Genomic DNA, 17,876 nt, shown 5'->3' with positions numbered 1-17,876 from the left:
GATAGATGATAGATAGATAGATAGATAGATGATAAATAGATGTGGACTTAACCCACAAAAAATAAGTGGAACTCTGATAACAGAGTTAGGATTGTGCTCTCCACTCCACAGGAGGAAAACAAAACCCAGCTGTGATTACCAATATAACATTCATGCTATCACTTAACATCAAACCTAATAATACCAGAATATTTTTTTAAAACACTTTTGGAATAGAGTATTTTCCATTATATCTGCAATTACAATCCATCTCCTTTCTCCAAATCCTGCCTTATCTTTGGACATAGAATTAGGCTCCACCCTGCACCACAGAGAACTGGTAGGCTTCTGACTGATTGCATGATTAGCGATAGCTCACCAATGGAAGAACCAGATTGAAATAACACTGAATATAGCAGAATGCAATTATCACTAATAGGGGGAATCTCAGCAATAAAAATGACTATTTCCCCCAAAATGCTATTTTTATTCCAAACGATCCCAATACTTAATGATACATGATGTCTGAAAGACTGGCAAAAAGATCTGTCTATGTTTATTTGGAGAGAGAAGAAACCTAGGATAAAACACAAGATTCTCATTGATATAAAAGATAGAGGAGGCTTTGCACTTCCAGACTTAGAATTGTATTTCGAAGGTGCCTGCTTGTGTCGGATAAAATAATGTGTAAAGCTTCGCTGATTAAAACTAACACCTCAAGTAAGGACTTTAGTTATTTAAAAGATTTGTAGGGTTCAGGTATGCTGAATCAGAGTATCCAGTCTCCAACACACAGAGAGGTTGATAATCTCTTGCCAGTTCATATGGCAGACTGATGTTGATGAAGTTGTACAACACTGGCATGCTTGACCAGGCTGGCACCCTGCAGTGATTGCCCATGGCAGTATTTTGAGGGGTCGGCATAACAGTTGCAACAGATGAAAGGTGCATGTGGCATAAGGACACATCAAGGACTTCAAGGTGAATGACTGATGTTTTGTTTAAATATGCAATCACATGGCCTTGGTCTGTGGCAATTTTTGACACAGCAATCTGAGCATCATCTCACCAGCAATGCATGTTGGTCTGCAGAATTTTTGAGTGGGTGGGTGTAATTTAAATGTATGGTATATACACAGCTAGGAGCACCCTTTGTACAGCCAGCTAGCCAGTTTCCTCTGTAAGTCTCACATGCAATAAAGTTGCCAGTTGGGTATGCAATGCACCTCTGTCTGACTTCCTCTTCGTGATACTTAATACACATTACTCCACTGCTGGAACACCACACAATATACTGCAATATCATAACTAGGTACTGGACAGTCCATGTATTGCCTAAAGCCCCAAGAAAAAAATACTGCTAGCCTGTTTTACAGTGTCTTTGAATTTTGCTTGTTCCTGATTCACTTCACAGCTAGCAAGTGTCTCCATGCTGAATTTGAAATGGTTTACGAATGTAACACAACAGCAAAATAACTGGGGGGGGGGGGAATAAACCAAACCAACAACAACAGAGCAACAAGTAGGAATCAAAACCACCTTATTATGTATAATTCTCACACAAGTCCTCTATAATTGTAGACACCAAACCTGAAGGACACTCTTGAATATCCTTTTCACAGCTCTTGCGGTAAACAGAGGCTTCCCCTTGTTATTACAATGCAGCTCCATTTGTTATTATTCCCTGTTCATGTGAAATCTAAAAGCCAACAAGGGAATTTAGAAAGACAAATGTGACATTCAGGAAGAAAATCCAATGTAATTTTATTTGGGGAGTTTCTCGCATAATGCATTCAACTCCCCAGGTACATCAAGTAATTTAGACAGAAGATGTAAGTAAATTCTAACAAATGTACAGGTACTTTCGAAAGCGGGTGTTTTCATGCCATATCCCCAGGTTTTATTATTAGCATGACTCTTGTCCTAATTGCAGGGTATAAAAACAAGGCATGCCACAGACCTGCTGAGGAGCAGCATAGTGCCTACAGGCTGCATTATAAGGGCAGGCCTTCACATTTGTGCAACATGTGATCTTTTTATCACTCTCCTGGCAATGAAGGGGGGCGGGAATCAGTAGTAAATCAATTAAAAGTGTTAGCGCTATTGGCAGGCTAACAAGTAAATACTGACAGTGTGGTAAATTGAAAAAGCTCCTCCTGGCATGAAAGTGAGAGCGATGGCGTAATTTAAGGGTAGCAGGAGGTTGAAAGCCACAGTACAAAGAGACCAGGGTAGATTCGCCATGTGTGCAGAGTTTAACAGGATGTTAATTGTGCATTAAGAGTACATAAATAGGCAGGAGTGTGGCAGGGGCATTTTGTTCTTGAAACAAAGAACAACCTCCACTGCAGAGTCGGAACGAAGGACGGGATGAATGCCAGCATGTTCTCTTTTAGATAGGGTGGGATTCTATAGCATCTTAGAAGATTCCATTTCAGAAAGACTTAAGAAATCTGGGGCAAAAGCAAGTATCCTGGCAGAGGCATCTGTTAGTAGAAGAGAAAGTATATGTTCCAGTGACTTGTTCCAACTGGAGTGTCAAAATAAGATATATGAAGGTGCTAAGGAAAGACTTTTGGCCGAAACTCACAGGGCAGTCTTCAGATGATAAGTTGCTACTTTCAGGAACCAACATGAGGCTGGCATCTCCTTTTACTCTTCTGGTCACTGATGGCCACAGAATGCCAGGCTTGATTATAGAATCATAGAGTTGGGCTGGACTTCAGAGGTAATCTAGGCCATCCTCTTGCCAACGCAGGAAGTCCATGTCTACAGCATCCTCGGAAAGAAACCCTGATGCACCTTTGCTCTGAGCCGAAAGCATTCTCTCTGTGTTCTTGATTCACCAAGCAGCACTCTTTCATTTTACACTTCCTGTTCTAGTAAGTTAACTAGACAGTTAAAGCAGGATAAAGCAAACCTGTAGCTGGGTCACTTTGTCTCTCCCTCCTCAGACCAAATAAATAAAGTAAGAAGAATATTGCATTTTGTTACATTCAACCTATTTATCTACTTGCACTGGTATGCTTTCTAATGGCTAGGTTGGCAGAAGCTGGGACAGAGCAATGGGAGCTCACCCCATCAAGTGGATTCAAACTGCCGACATTCCGATCAGCAAGCCCAAGAGGCTCAGTGGTTAGACCACAGTGCCAACCGTGTCCCTTACAACCTCTATGGATAGTGATGTGCTATGGGTTGGGGAGGAAATGAAGGCTATCCAGCATACTGGTATTCACAATTCCTAACATCATGTATTTTCAGAATAAGATTCATTCAGGCTGCTTTGCCCTCTGAATTATAGGCTCTCCTTCACTCTAATTTGTTGTGCTTCTCAATTGCTGGCAAGTTGGCAAGTGACTATATCATTATTTCTTTAAACATAAGCAACAAAGTCCTGTTACTAGAGCCAGCAATTACCAGTGAATCACATTGTTTGAATTCACTGTTAATTGAAGTCTTGCCATCTGCTATTGCACGGAATAGGATGGGATACCTTCTTAGAACCAATTCCAACATAATATGAGAAGTGTATGCGGTGAATTTATGAAGCAATCCCATGAGAACATATAGGTGAAAAGATGACCCTGAGATAGATTAAGCTTTTCTGGGGGGTGGCTTAAAAAGCAATATCTTACAGTTTCTTGTTGGAGCTTGCTCATAGGATTATGCCTGGCAAGTTATGAGAACAGATAGTCGGTGTGTGCATATTCATAGAATCATTGCAAAGAATTATTGTTTGAGTTAAATCAGTAGCCTTGAGCACCATTTGGTGGAAACACAGCAGACAAATTTCACAAGCAACCAAACAATAATAGCCAAATTTTCCAACAAGTGTGCTGCAGGTAAAATCCAAAAATTGTGCCACTGTAGTGTGCACTTCTGCTACAGAGAAAAAGAGAAACCGGTGCCTACATGTAGCTTTGCTTCCAGCCTGCTAAGCCCAAGAGTAGACAGATTTGTGGCATGGAGTGCAAGCAGAAGGGTGCCCCTGAAGATATGCTTTAATTAAGTGTATGCATTCCAACATTTGACAGATGAAAACAGGAGCATCTCTGTGCCTGAGTCTAGGAACAGAGTCTAGCAGTCCAATGAAAAGCCTGCTGCCTAATGGTGGGTCCACACAATCCAGACTCAAATGAACCAGAAGCAAAAAGTATATATTAAAACTGCAGGCAAGCTCAGGCCTCTGGGTAAGAAATGATTGTGAGACATACCACAGAGAACAAATACATGTAACATATATAAATGCAGCTCTTGAGTTAGAACCAAAGTCCAGGTTCAAAGTGCTCAAAACATAGGAGATAAAACTTACAATGCTCAGAACCCTAAGTCCTAAATAGATAGCACATCTAAACACCATCCACCCCCAAAATAGACAAAAGAATCAGACAACCTGCACCCCACCCTGAATTAAAATAAATAAATAGGGAGGAACAGGGTGCCAAGGATATTGTGCTGCCCACAACATTCTGGAATCCCAAGTCTATGAGCTATTTGCCTTCTTTTACTCTGTTTTGACTTGAGTCCCCGGGCAGAAAGACTTTGAATCCCCAATCTCAATGCCTGGTAGTCATTTCATCCAATCATAGTGCTATGAGTTAGGATGGTTAAACTGTATACGTGAGACCCCTTCTAATTCCTGGATCCAGCACAGATTCAATTCCTGAAATAGCCATGCAAGCTTCCTGGTGAGGTAATGGCCTTCTAAGTAAGGGCCATTAAGATAACAAAGGAAGTGGCTGTGTGCCAGATATAAAATGGGTAGGGTCCCCTCCCTCAACTCACTGGTAGTTAGAAAGACAAAGGCCAGAGTTGAGAGGTGAGTTATGTGAGCTAGAAGCTGCGTGCTGGGCAGCTGGAGACAGTGTGATGCCTGATTGGAATCCAAACCTGTGGCTATAGGAGAAGGAAAACCCTCTTGGGGTGTTAATGCTGTGAACCCCCTCCCTTCATTGTAGACTCAGGTTGTGTATATGTGAAACCCTGGAATCTCACAACAATGCAAATGTGTGAGATGCAGACAGGCAATAGTATTCACTGAAATTAACAACAATACTCCTGATTAACTGGTTAGTCCAGTTAATTAGGACAGCTGAAGGGTAAACCATCTCATGACCCTGGTGCTGCTGCCCAGCTGTGCTACTTACGGCACACATGCCACACACCGACCATGTGACAGTTGCATCTTACACACACTAGTTCCGTATCTCACCAATCAATTCAGTATAGAGACACCAAAACTAAACACAAGCTCTAGTCAGGTATTAGGCTTGAATATAGAATGTAAACAGAAGGAAGGGTGTAGAGTGACATTCTGTGCATGCAAGCCCTCTCCTCAAGTCCCCACACGCAATGGCCTTTATGCACTCCAACTCTTAAGCTCCTTCATCGAGCAGGAAAGGTCCCAAGGGATCTTCTAAACGCACTTGGGTGAAAATGTTTAAAAGCTTCCTTTGCCCTTCCTACTCAATGTGGAAAGGCCAGGGTAGAGCACGTGGGAAACTGGGTGTGCAAAGGGATACTGGGGGCGTGACCGGCATGCAGTCACTTACATATAGCTCTACTTACATACTCTAGTCAAACACAGCACCTGAATAAGGGAACAGATATGAACAGTACAGGTGAAAGCAACATGCAAAATACCAACCCTCTATCTAGCTATAGGGTGCTATGATGCTTTGGACTAGCGCTCTGGAAGAGGCAGCTAGCATCTCATCAGCAGGGACGCTGTGGTTCTGTAAGTACATTAACATACATTTGACTATTTGCAACTGCTCCTTTTCTGCTGATGTCCCATCACAACTGTCACCACTTCTGGCAAATTGTTGCTTCCTGCTGTCTCTGAAGAGAGAGACTTTGCTTGTTCAAAATGGCCCTCCTCTGCCCCTTACAGGCCTAATACTAGCATTGCTACTGCCATGCATGGGTATCTCAGCATCACGATTAGCCTAAATAAATGCACACGCGCACATTTACAAACACAGACACATAGTATCTTCCAAGGCGTCTATGAATTGCATTGCTAGATCCATTATTCAACAGCAAACACAATGGAGTACCCTTCATTTCCATAGTAATTATGTAAATGAGTTCACCTTTGTAGCAATCTGTGTAAAGTTTATGGAAATCATCCACAGTTGAGTTATAGGATGTCCTTGAAGCTGCAGGATATGTGGAGATACGTATGTACAGGAGGAGGGCAGCCACTTTGGGTCTTAGCCTCACTTGTCCTCTATGGTTGCTCAGCAACTTCCATGGATGGAATCTCAGGGAGCACACCGTGCTTAGAGATTTTTGAAATATTAAGCGGTGCATAAGTGCTTTTAAATAAAAGAGTGCACAATCATATATTTCACAGAAGAGATGTCTGAATCCCTTGCAACAACTCAGCAAGAACAGCGCATTACTGTGCAACAAAATTATTACATGGTGTAGCCCTTAGTCCACCTCATTCACTCACCCTCAGTACAATACCTAAACCAATTCTTTAGCCATTCGTCTTGTCTGTTTATCGAAAGCTCTTTTCTGTGTTTGAAAGGACTGGGAGCATCTGCTCACTGCGATCCACTTTGCTTGTCACCAGCCCACAATATTTTAAAGAGATTATTAATCAATCATTAAATAGTAAACAAAAGCATGTGGCAAAATGGTGGGAGGGCAGTGATCATTTAGCTCATGGTGCCATGGCTCTCTGCTTCGGATAGCAATCACTCAGGTGGCCAGATGGCATAACACTGCTGCTGCTGACATAAGCACAATGAACTGTGCAAGGGCATACGGAGGTATAAATACTCCAGTACTGTTTAAGTGGGATGGTGGCAGACTAGCCACGGTCTTCCCATATTCCACTCCTGGATATGAATTCATCTGACTGGGAGGAATTAGTTTATATTGCATTTGTCATTGGAGGCTTTCCTAAATTCAGGCTAACCATGCCTGCCTACAAAAAAGCAAAGATTGCATCTAATGGCAGCCTTGCCTGAACAAGTGCTACCAGATTAATAAAAAGAAAGACCACAAGGTTCCACTGCCTTCCCAAAAGGTCCTGAACAATGGAACCTGTGCTCTCAGCTGTTCTCAGGGAAGGAACAGTTTGACCAAATAGTTGCCAGGATTGCAATGATTACAAAGGAGTGAGAATTTTTAAAAAAACAAAAACAAAAAACTGCATAATAATAAAGGCTTGACAAACAATTATGGGCAAAAGGGGTGACATTCAGTCTCAGCTAAAGACCTGGACATGGGTGGCGCTGTTGTCTAAACCACTGAGCCTTGGGCTTGCCAATCAGAAGGTCAGAGGTTTGAATCCCTGCGATGGGGTGAGCTCCCATTGCTCTGTCCCAGCTCCTGCCAACCTAGCAGTTCAAAAGCACATCAAAGTGCAAGTAGATAAATAGGTACCACTCCGGCGAGAAGGTAAACGGTGTTTCCGTGCGCTGCTCTGGTTTCACCAGAAGTGGCTTAGTCATGCTGGCCACATGACCCAGAAAAACTGTCTGCGAACAAACGTAGGCTCCCTCGGCCAGTAAACCAAGATGAGCACTGCAACCCCAGAGTTGTTCGCAATTGGATTTAACTGTCAGGGGTCTCTTTACCTTTACCTTTAAAGACCTGAAAGACTTCTTCTGATCAGCCGATGCACAAGATAAGGTGGACATGGCGGAGAAAAGCTGCTGATAGCAGAGGTGACATACCTAAAGTGAGATCTGAGCCTTGGATTTGCAGATTGAGTCTAACTATCATATTACACGCCTCCACCAAAACATACACCAAAAGTCCTACAAATTTAAATCAACCAAGAGTTAGAGTTAGCAACCTTCAAAAAACAGACCTGGAACTTTCTCCACCCTATACTTTTGTTTTCTGCTTGGAACTTCAACATTATTTCTAATGAGTCCCCCAGGATCTGAAAGCAATACTTATTGATTAAGGGTAGTTACACAGGAAAGTCATTAATTCTTGACTGTTAGTGAAAGAACATGTATATGCAACTTTACACTTTTATGGCTTATTAAATATTCTAAATTGGGGATGGGGGCGGAATTAAAGGCGAATCTACCTATACTTGAAGCAAAACACAACCATCATTTAAAATTTGTGCTTCTCTGAATTTTGCAATGCAATTTTCTAAATACATAAAAATATACATAAAAATATGCATATTAGTGAAAATAATGTACAAAATGCATTATATATGGGGAAATTGCTTTGTAAACGTGTAAATTAGGCAAAAATTGCATACAAAAATACTATATTAGGAATTTGCCATTTAAATGGTGAATAATTTTCATGGGTACCTTTTAAAAATGCAAATGGCCATGGAAATGTAGGGAATTAGATTTAACATTAAAAAAATAAGAAACGGAGAGAAATAAATTTATATATTCACTGATTCCTACTCCCACTTCATACCCTTTAAACATCAAACCACAGGAATTTGATTATTATTTTTTTAGATGACAACTCTATAAGTAATTTGTACTATAGATCAAATGTAATCTGGAGAGAAGAGGGGAGAAGAGGGCACATAAAAGTAAACTTAAACTTTTGTTTTACCACACACAAAAGTCTTTTGCTCACCCCTATTGATTTTAGCCTGATCAAATGGGAAATAAATCTTTTTAAAAAAACAAGAACCCACCCATGGCTGTCTTGTCAGTCTCTCAGATCTTTTGAGAAGTGGGAAGGCCCTTAAAACTTAAAAGTGTTGTTTTATCGTTCGTACATCTCTCCATTCCCCCTCCCACACCCCAGTATCGTGGAGACTGGAGGGAAGAGTTATCAGAAAAAGGAAAGGCAAAGAAGTCTTGAAGACGTTGACAGAAATAGCAGGAAGAAGCCTTGTCATGGCAGTTCAGTCTTTTCATTTTTGCACCATGGTAGAAATACACACAGGGTGGTACCAGAAAGTCCAGAAGCCCCATTCTCTTTCTTCAGTGGCACAAAAGAGAAAAGGCATGGAAGCTGGGGAGGGGGGAGGAACCAGCTGGCAGAAGACTTACACACATAAGATTGTGCCAATGTCAAAACAACTGGACAAGTCTTGCCTCTCCTCATCTTATTGCATTTGACACAGAGGAGAAATTAAGTCTTCAGACCAAAGGAAAATATACGCATGTGATGATTGGGATAATCATTTGGATAATCAATGATTGGGATAATCACTGATGGATCTCCAGAAATGCCCATTTTAACAATCAGATGTGCTCATTTAGTGCTTTCAGCCTCTAAATGATACTAGCCAACAATGGCCTCTTGCCTATCTAGTTTTATTATTTCTGTATATAGTGCCAGTTAGAATTCCTGCTCCATGATTGCAGTCATGGGATTTTTGTCTATCACATGACGATGTATGTTTTGACTCCACAGTGGGAAGTGACGGAGACAGGATGTTTGTGTTACTGTGTTCTGTGAAGTGGGATTATTGTCCTTTGTTCTTTTTCTCTTTGCTGTCTGATGCTAGAGTGAGGGAGCCATGTTACAGTGCTCTGTGTGTGTTTATATGTAACTAAAGTAGATTAGCCAAAATGCTGAGTTGCTGAGGTCTGTTACGCAAGCTGTGAAGACTCTGCTGATGTCTGTTGGCCGAAGTGTGCCGATGTCTGTTGCATCGGTCGCTGTGATGTGGGCAGAAGAAAGCTTTTGAAACTCCCGAATGAACGACCAGGAGGGAGAGAACATGCCAGTCGGGCATGTGTCTCTGCCAGGGTCCTACTAGAGTGTAGGACGAGCTCCTGACAGTACCATCAGTATCCCCAGTGCTTGCCATGCAGTGTAGCAAACAAAAAGGACACATTACTCTCCTGAGCGGCTTTACAATCCAAACTTCAACATGGAAAAGCAGAGGGAGCATGAGGAAAACAAGGGATGATGATGAACAAATGTACTGGTATCTACATAGGATGTAATACCTGATATACATCTACTTGGAGCCTAGTCCCATTGAACAAAATAAGGCCACATTCACACCACATAGTTAAAGCACTATGATTCTACTTTAAACAGCCATGACCTTCCTCAAAGGATTCTGGGAACTGTAGTTTGTTAAAGGTGCTGAGCATTGTTAGGAGCCCCTTATTCTCCTCCTAGAGCTACAATTCTCAGAGTCACCTATAAAGAGGGATTGACTGTTTTACCACTCTAGGAATTGTAGGAAGGGATGAGGAAGAGCATGAGAAGCCCAGGTAGATATTTGAAGCAGATAACCATATAGTCTGAGCAACGCAAATGGACTACCTGTTTAATACTGAACTACAGTACTGAATCAGATGTATGGAAAGCTTCTATGTAGAAAAAGCCCAGGGGAAACCTAGCAAACAAAATGTTACTCCTATGAGAAAGAATAGGAGGACATCTAAGCTGCTTTTACCTCAGGCCAAAACAAAACATTTCAACTGAAGGCACCACAGGGCATGTCAACCAATCCCACACTTTCATATTCACCATCTCTCTCAGGTAATTGTATGCTGAAACAAATTGTACAAGCTCATATAAAAACTGTGAAAGGAAACAGATAAGAGAAAGAAAAACATTGGCACCTATAATATACTTCCCTAGAAAAGTACCCAGGAGAAAAGCAGCTATTCCTTCTTCCTGTCATTGTTGTCCTTAAATGCTGATTTTAATAGGTTTTTTTATTGTCTTTCTCACAGCGAGCACTAAAAGAAAAAAGTGCTGCATTGAACAGCACACAAAAACACACCTAAGGCAAGTGACAGCTTTTTAAATGTTCATCTCTCTAGTGTCCAGCTAAATAATAGTAAAAAATGTAAAGGACCCCATGATGGTGAAGTTCAGTCAAGGGCAACTATGGGGTTGTGGTGCTCATCTTGCTTTCAGGCTGAGGGAGCCGGCATTTGTCCGCTGACAGCTTTCCGAGTCATGTGGCCAGCATGACTAAACCACTTCTGGCGCAACAGAACACTGTGATGGAAACGAGAGCGCAAGGAAATGCCGTTTACCTTCTTGCCACAGCGGTACCTATATAACTACTAGCGCTGGTATGCTTTCAAACTGCTAGGTTGGCAGGAGCTAGGACAGAGCAACGAGAGCTCACTCCATTTCAGGGATTCAAACTGGTGACCTTCCAATCAGCAATTTTTTCAGAATAAATCCATTGAAGTTAAGGAACATGTCCAAGTTAGGTCTATTTATGTCAACAGGTCTACTTTAAGTAAAACTTAGTTGAACACCCTCCTCCTATTTTTTTCAATAGAAGTACCCTTGTTACGGAACCTCATTCCCAAAAAGGCTCCTCGACTTTTCAATGTTTCAGCAAGCTGACCAAAGCTATATTATTACAGTGGTACCTTGGCTTAAGAACAGCTTAGTTTATGAACAACTTGGATTAAGAATGCTGCAAACCCAGAAGTAGGTGTTTTGGTTTGTGAACTTTGCCTTGGAATAAGAACATGTTCTGCTTCCTGTTGAGTATGCTCCAATTGTAAATTGAGTCCCTGCTGCAATGGGAAAGCATGCCTTGGTTTAAGAATGCTTTGGTTTAAGAATGGACTTCTGGAACAAATTAAGTTTGTAAAACAAGGTACCACTGTGTTGTTATTATTATTATTATTCCTCAAGGTTTTGGAGGTGGAAAATAGGTAAATGCTTTAAAAATAATATTTGCCACCTGCTATATTTTAATTGTGGTTTAGATTTATTGCATTTCCCTACCATTTGTTTTTGTTTAAATTGTATGGTGTGTTTTTTTGAATTGCACTATTTATTTCCCCCCACATTGCCTTAAGGACCAGTTTGGTCCAAAAGTGCCACAGAAATTTAACACATCAATGAGACGTTCAAACAAAGCCAGTTGACTGCGCTGCAGGGCCTTAAGCTGCACAAGTAACCAGAATGACACAGCATTTTAAAATTGACTGGGTCACCAGCTGTGCTACTAGGAGGCTGGGCACACTGTAAAACCTGTGCAGAAGCGTATTACACTGGGATGTGCTGCAGGGGAGCCGGAAAAGACAGCCAGTGGCATCCAACAGAGAGAAGGAGCTCCCTCCCTATCATTAATGACTTTTATCATTCTAGCCACTTTGGGGGGGGGGAGGGAAGGAGAGAGGAGGCAAGTAAGAAGAAGAGGGCGCAGTGTCAGATCTGTGTCCAAAGTACTCTGCTAGGGTAGAAAAATCATAGTCCATCAGTAAATTTAGTCCAACATGGACTGGCCTCTCAAACTTATTCCTGCATCCCAGAGTGGTCCATACTCTGTGCAGTCATACATGAACAGCGCTAGAGGGACTCCTCCCAGCCAGTTGCTCCTGTTTTACAGCTGCATAGATCTGCAGTAACTTCAAGTTGACGTAAAAACCAGATTGATATGTTAATTGCTGGACATCAGTGTTTTCCGAGGCCTTTACTTACAAGACGGTGTTTCTCACATGAGCACAGAAATCGGTGTTTAGTCTCAGGCTTGGCAGCAGAAAAAGCCTCAGCTTCCCAGGGTCATAACAGAAAATTTGGTGTCAAGATAAATACATAGCTGTTGCAGAAATAAGACATTGAGCAGACACTTCAGGCAGACAATCTCAGCTGAGTTTCAAAGGAACTTATGCTCTTCGGTTCAGTCTGAAAGCCTTTATACAACTAACAGGCAATTCCTAAGTGAATAACACAAGCCGTCTTAAACTGCCAGATTCTCACAATATGCACTCTGGTTGTTTATTTACAATTTGTGGTGTTTTTTTTAAAAAATGAATGCTTTAGTTAAATTTCTTATTAGGCAGTTTTTCAAAGACTGTCAAAACTTATTATTCAAAACTGAATTTTCTCTAGAACAATCCTGCACCTCTTTTGACCCACCAAGACAAATGCAAGCTAAATATCGCCAAATATCCTGGCTTTGCTACCTTTCTGTGACTACAAAACCAGGTGAGCTGTCAAGTTTTGCGCAAGTCAGAATATATTGCTGTTGTGCTCAGCTTGCTGGGATACAAACTGTGCAGGCCTGATTCAGGCAGAGGTTTTCAAACATTTTATCTCAAGGGGATCCTTTCCACAGATCCTCTGTGAGTCACAGAAGATTCAGAGGCATATTTTAAGATAGAGATTCTACTTTACACAGCAGGTTGGCCAAACCACCTGGAACCCCACTGAGAAGATACTTTGAGGTTTCTATGGAATAGTGGACAGCAGGACAGGTAACATAGTATTTGGTATGAACAGAACTGCAGATGAATAGAACCAGCATTGATTGTAATGAATAAAAGTTGAAACAGAAATCACTGTCTTCCTACATCTGGGAATTCAAACTTTCTCAAGTAAAGCATAGTCCCACCCTAAGAAATCAAGAATATTTTATGCAGAGGAGAAAAATAGTTTTAAAAGTAACTCACCTTTCATGTAGTGAGATATATTATTTATCATAACAAGGATTTTTTGTGTGCATATATGAAATATGATAAATATCATTATATCAAATATGATAAGTATCAACAATAACTATGTGGGCTGCATAATCTTAATCCTTGGAGGGTTTTGCACATAAAGATGAATTCCTTGGTGTGTGGTTTATTCATTGGTTTGCAGATTTACAACAGAAAGCTTCCAAAGCAATAAAATGAAGTAAGATAAAATATAAAATACAAAAAATTACAAACTCAGTAAACTAAAGACAATAAAACAATTTCTACAATTATACAGTTATTATTGTATAAAATGCCTGCGTCACACTTCAGGGAAAGCCTTCCTGGTAAAGGCTGTTATAGCCAACTTCTGAAATCCAAACCATCCTGCCACTGTATTTCATATCCCCTTAGTCCCTTTTTACTCAAAACCAGGAAAACTGAAATGGCCAATATATATAACATTATCCACTCTTCACAATGGTCCTTTCCTGATATAGTGCAGTTATTCTTTCAACATGCACAATCATGCTGCACCCTCAGTGCTTTCAAGGACATTTCTGGCAGCAGAATTGGCCTTTAAATGACTGTTTAGATTGCAGGCTATTTGCCTGAGATCACAGCTTTACCCATGGTGCATGCTGTCATATGTGAAATGCTTCAGTTGTCTTTGCATAACTCAAAAAGTTTGCCTGCTGGCTATTCCTAGCAAAGAGTACACTGCAAAATTCTTATTACCCTCAAAACTGGTAGGATTGGTAGGGCAGTCAATACCTACCCATTTTGGACATAAGCCTGAGGGGGGGGGGATATTGACTTTCTGTAATTATAGTATGACTTTTCTTGTCAAGAACATCAAGGTTGCTTTGCTCCGTGCTGTCTGGTCATTCTGCAATGGTAAATACATGCACCTAGTAAGAATTGGCATTTCAGTTTATTCTTCTTAGAGACTTAGCCAACAAAGACAGGAATTACAATTTTGTGTGTGGTTTATTTTATAATCCTACGTCAGCTCTTGGAAACTGGATTTTATGGCAGCAATCTACAAGCTACCAGTCAGGGATAACTTTACTATGAAGTAGCATAAATGAGATTCCAATAGGGGACCATTTTTGCTGCCTCAACTTTCTCTCTCTCTCTCTCTCTCTCTCTCTCTCACACACACACACACACACAAAAGCACTGAGACTCAACCTCACCACCCCAAATTTGGTGCAACAATAGGCATAAACACTGTTGGACCAATGTTTTTCAACTAGACCACACACACACGAGTGGCATAGGAGCCTTTCCCCATGTGGTAGCTGTGAGAATACTAGAGCCATGTGGCTGTGTCCAGTTGTCCCCACCCATGTATTTTCAGTATTCCTTCCCGTAGCCACTTTGGATTGCAACATGTGAAACTGTCTTCCATGCTGTCAAGGGGACTACAAAGTTGTAGTTTTCGAAGGGTGTGTTGTGGGGGAGAGTCAGCAGCACAGCCCGGTATGGTATCTTAGCAAGCTATATGTTGGATCCAGAGCTGGGACTAGCAGACATTTTCTTGCAAATGGGACAGAGCAAAACATCACTGCCCTGCTTGTCATTTATAGCTGCACTTTTCTCTGCAGGGGCATAATCTACAGGTTTCATTTCAGCAATAAAAGCTGATTAAATTATGTTGTTTTGCAAAGCCTGCATGCTGACTGGACTCCCATCTATAGTATATATACTGTGGTAAGGAAACTTTGTCAGTCTTAGTTCTTCCATTGTGATGCATGGGTTTACAAATACAGTTGTACCATGGAAGTCAAACAGCCTACTTCTCGAACGTTTTGGCTCCCGAGCGCAGCAAACCTGGAAGTGACTGTTACGGTTTGCGAACTATTTTTGGAAGTTGAACATCTGTCGGGGCTTCCATGGCTTCCGATTGGCTGCAGGACCTTCCTGCAGCCAATCAGAAGCCATCCTTTGGTTTTTGAACGTTTTGGAAGTCGAACGGACTACCGGAATGGATTCTGTTCAACTTCCAAGGTACGACTGTATCCCAGATATTTTTAGTTATTAGATCAAATGTAATTTACACTTCATGGTCCCAGTAGCATATTCCATAGTAAACTCCAGCTCTTAAATATAACTCTGCAGAGTAGGAGCTTATATGGGAATTATGCTGACTCCTTGTTTCTTTTGTATTCATTTTACTTTTCTGCTGATAAACTCATTAGGAAGGAAGGAAGGATCAAATTGAGGCTTTCCGTTGCAACTTTCCACACTGTTCATTATTCTGTAAATTGGAATAGCAATCCTTGTTGAAAAGAAATTAGTGATGTTCAACATTATGAATTTCCTGAGAGTCTTTAATAGAACGCTACAATTGCTGCAGGTGGTTAGGCCAAAATAATATGGATTATTTCATAATTTTTAAAGTCCCCTTGCAACATTCCAGTGGATGATTCAGCGCTGAGAGCGGGTACAGAACAAATACAATCAGTAACAGAGTATGTCCCCTTTCGACCCTATATTCTGTAGCTACAGCTGTTCTCTTTTGACCCATGATGAAATAATGCACCACCAGGCTACTTGGGTCTGTTGTGCACAAAACAATCTGTGTGTGTGTGTTTTCCTACAGAAAGAGCAATATAGTCTTTAAGTGCAAAGAGCACATAAGCCAGAGTTAATTGAGTACATAATGATTCCTGAGCCATAAGGTTAAGTATAAAAAAATAATAATACAAAGACAAACAAATCCCAGACAGTGCATGACATATATTAACTGATGCAGTACCCTGTTCAGTGTTTCCTTGGGATGAAAGAATGCCAGGAAGTGAAGTGTAGCAAATAATGCAATATGCTACATGACACTGGAGTGGGTGCTTTAATTTGATAAAGTACACTTCCAACAGCAGGCATCCTTTCCAGTGAGCAAAATAGCTAGCACAGAATTAATACATGAAATTGAAAACAATTGGCTTTACACAAGCACTACAGTACTACAAATAATAATTTTGCATGGAGGTGTCCATTTCTGCACTGAACTTTGGGATATGGGTTGTTGTTGTTTTTCTAGTACTGTAATGAGAATGAGAGAGAGAATCATAGACAATAAGGACATCACCTCTCCCTCACTATACCAGAAGTCCTTTTGTGTACAAGACAAGGCTTAGTGCAGCTGGGAGAGCATCATCAGGCTGTGGTTAGCCTCACTCATGTGCTCCCAGGCCTGCAGCATACCAAAGGAGTACGCACTGCTATTATTGAACTAGAGTACTGCTACAATGAACTCTGCTCATTGTATCAGAGGAAGCTGAACATGGGAGATGGGTGCAGTGCAGTCCAGGAATACCACCAGTTGTGCTATGCCAACTTTACTTTTTCCTTCTGCAACAGGTCCCAAAACCCATCCAAACTGAACAAGCCCTGAGCCCATTGCAGAACTGCTTCCACCCTGATTAGAACCCATAATTCTGTCCCAGATCCTGGATGGGCTAAAACCTCACCCCATGCCTAGGAAGAATACACATTTTTTATAAAATTAGCGCATAATATTATTACATTTATCATACCTACGTTTTCTCTCAAGCTACTGATTCTACATGGAATCTAATATGCATTATCCCACCCTTTTGGCATTGTTCACTCAGCTGCGAGATGAAACTAATTAGACATGCTTCTCAGGAATATTGCAATAAATTAACTGGAGCCTGCATTCAGGTTGTGTAGAGCAACTAAGCATCTTCTGACAGTCTGTACAGACATCATCCAATGGCATACTAATTTATTAATTTCAGTACACACACACCTTTGAACTTAGAAAAGACAACAACATCTTCTTAAAATTAAGAAAGATAGCCACAACAATAATTGAAACATAAACATTAGAAATTAGTGCCTCATCTGTCCAGATGCATGTTGCTTATTCACTTAACTTTCAAACCATGATTGAAGGAGGATCTGTGCTAGAGAGGATATAAACTGAAAGGGACATTTTTTCACATGTGATGGGAATGTGAAAACAATTTACTAAATTACATTTAATTTACTGTCCAGAGTACTGTACAGGAATTATATCCCTCCCCAGTTTTCTATATTGTATCAGTGGAGTAGCACTCAGGTCTAGCTTCTCTCTTCTCGGTGATTCTTGGCAGCAATAATAAACTAGCTGTGACAATGCAATTGACAGACATATTTTGTTGCTGTTGTTGTTTAAATAGCCATGGGGGAGCCTGAATAGCATTGGGACCACAACGAGGAGAGAAAAATTAATATTTCCCCACCACCACTCCCCAATGAAAATCCCTCCCCTGACTGCTGTTTGCCTCAAGAAGAAGCCTCCATTGCCTGGAAACCAAGAGAAGGAAAGGATTCTGATTTCATAGTAAAAGGCTTTCCCCTGCCCCACTGCTCACAGCCCAAAATTAATCCCCATTCAAGAATTCATCTAACCTATAATTAATATGTTAACTGATGTTAACGTATTATCATTCTCTGTACTGAATGATCCCACTTCTGAGCACATGCTCAATGAAGAATGCTTACAAATGCTTACATATTATCAACCCCATAAGC

The sequence above is a fragment of the Podarcis raffonei genome, chromosome 3 (genome assembly GCF_027172205.1).
Source record: "Podarcis raffonei isolate rPodRaf1 chromosome 3, rPodRaf1.pri, whole genome shotgun sequence".
NCBI classification, from domain to species: domain Eukaryota; kingdom Metazoa; phylum Chordata; class Lepidosauria; order Squamata; family Lacertidae; genus Podarcis; species Podarcis raffonei.
This window is presented reverse-complemented; position numbering follows the sequence as displayed.